At 39.6% G+C, this 2,500-nt stretch overlaps 1 protein-coding gene across 1 annotated transcript in view; it reads left to right on the top strand.

Annotated features, from left to right (window-relative positions):
* The window catches only part of slc25a4 (solute carrier family 25 member 4), an 18,295-nt gene that overhangs the window by 14,319 nt on the left and 1,476 nt on the right, over window positions 1-2,500 (top strand). The window lies entirely within an intron of this gene.

Here is a 2,500-nt window from a genome sequence, read left to right as displayed (position 1 = left end):
CAATATCACTATAGTGCCCTCACAAGCGATCAGAAATCACAATAATCCTTAACTTTAACAACCATTATGCTTAAATAATACGGTAGACATTTAAAAAAGTGAAGTGAAGTGAATTATATTGATGTATAGCGCTTTTCTCTAGTGACTCAAAGCGCTTTTATATAGTGAAACCCAATATCTAAGTGACATTTAAACCAGTGTGGGTGGCACTGGGAGCAGGTGGGTTAAGTGTCTTGCCCAAGGACACAACGGCAGTGACTAGGATGGTGGAAGCCATCCCACAAAGTATGTGGGATGCACACTAAATTGAATTTTGGTCTAAATACTCTATTGTTTACCAAAACAGGTATGTTAGCTTTGTTAAAGACTAAACTGTCGTACATGGTGGTTACCTTAAGACTTAGTGTGTACACAAACATGTACGTTTGGTCAGGCAAGAGCTGACCAGTCCAAGTCCAAGACTAGATCTGACTAATCCAAGTCCAAGACTAGATCTGACCAATCCAAGTCTAAGACTAGATCTGACCAATCCAAGTCTAAGACTAGATCTGACCAATGAAAGTCTAAGACTAGATCTGACCTATCCAAGTCTAAGACTAGATCTGACCAATGAAAGTCTAAGACTAGATCTGACCAATCCAAGTCTAAGTCTAGATCTGACAAATCCAAGTCTAAGACTAGATCTGACCAATCCAAGTCTAAGACTAGATCTGACCAGTCCAAGTCTAAGACTAGATCTGACCAATGAAAGTCTAAGACTAGATCTGACCAATGAAAGTCTAAGACTAGAGCTGACCAGTCCAAGTCTAAGACTAGATCTGACCAATCCAAGTCTAAGACTACATCTGACCAATCCAAGTCTAAGACTAGATCTGACAAATCCAAGTCTAAGACTAGATCTGACCAATCCAAGTCTAAGACTAGATCTGACCAGTCCAAGTCTAAGACTAGATCTGACCAATCCAAGTCTAAGACTAGATCTGACCAATGAAACTCTAAGACTAGATCTGACCAATGAAAGTCTAAGACTAGAGCTGACCAGTCCAAGTCTAAGACTAGATCTGAAAAACTGAAATTCACTTACATTAACATCGGCCGAGAAGGAGCTGATAAGAAAGGAAGGAGCGGACAGAGTAGCTCTTCTCCTCCACTGTGAAATAAATCAGCTTTTTCCAAAAAAAGTCCTGTCTCGTCACATTTAAAACTCGCTGTGGTGCGAAGCCTGCTTCGATGATTCTTCCATACTTGCGAGCGCCGTTATTGTACTCCTTGCAAATATTGTTTTTTCAAACTTCAAAGCGATTCCTTGCTTCTTTCCACGGTGGTCTGAGGTCTTTTTGGGAATCATATAGAGCTAGAAAAATTAATAAAACTTTTCAAAAGGGGGGAAAACAGTGACTAATTGTTGCCTGGGCAGCAAGTGACGTGGAAAAATTCTAAGCCCTGTTTTTTTTCTTGCAGGCGTGACACAAAATGAATGACTGAATGAAGCGCTCGCACACCGAGGCATATTGGCTCGATATAAACATCAAAAAGTTCAGAAATGGAGGGGGTTTGTAAATCGAGGATAAAATGCTCTGTATTTACTTTTGTGCCTTTTTACTAGTTAAATGCATTTGATTATTTTTTGCATGAAAACAGTAAAATATGTATTACAATACTTAAAAAAAATTAAATCACAAAAAACAATTTTTAGAGTGACGAGTCGGTTCAGAATCAACATTCACAGATTCTTGCAATATATTATGTGGTGTCGTCGTATTCGTTTAATCTGGAGCCAGAAGATGTTTAAAGAGGACATGATGTATACACTTGAAATCAGAAGTATTTATTCCCTATTGGATACAATTCTAATACAATTTATCTGAGCGATATCTGTCCCTAGTAGCATTCAACACGGCGACTTACACAAGGTTGTTCGGAAGCGCCCCTCCCCCTCGCGCTCTTACAACATATATCATTACCATGAATTGATTAACGTGGACCCAAGTTGAAAAACTTATTCCGGTGTTACCATTTAGTGGTCAATTGTACGGAATATGTACTGTACTGTGCAATCTACTAATAAAAGTCTCAATCAATCAATCACAATGTATGAATATGCAATGAGGTGTCTGCTTCCAGGCGTGGAATCTTACTCTGCCTTCTCCTTCCTGGAATCAGACTTCATATCTGGTGTCCTTCAGACTCTCGGCAAAGAAGCCACGTCAACAGTAGCAAGAATGTGGACGATAAGAGTGAATGTGCGTTTGCTTGAACTTGTACCCAATTCCAACTGGAACTTAGAGCAGTGTTTTTCAACCACTGTACCGATACAGTCTGGTGTGCCGTGGGAGATTATCTAATTTCACCTATTTGGGTTAAGAATATTTTTTGCAAACCAGTAATTATAGTCTGCAAATTATGTGTTGTTGCTGTCTAGAGCTCTGCAGAGTAACCGTGTAATACTCTTCCATATCAGTAGGTGGCTGCCGGTAGCTAATTGCTTTGTAGATGTCGG

The sequence above is a fragment of the Nerophis lumbriciformis genome, linkage group LG25 (assembly GCF_033978685.3).
Source record: "Nerophis lumbriciformis linkage group LG25, RoL_Nlum_v2.1, whole genome shotgun sequence".
Taxonomy (NCBI): Eukaryota; Metazoa; Chordata; class Actinopteri; order Syngnathiformes; family Syngnathidae; genus Nerophis; species Nerophis lumbriciformis.
Note: the sequence above shows the minus strand (reverse complement) of the source record. Positions and strands in the feature narration are given on the sequence as shown.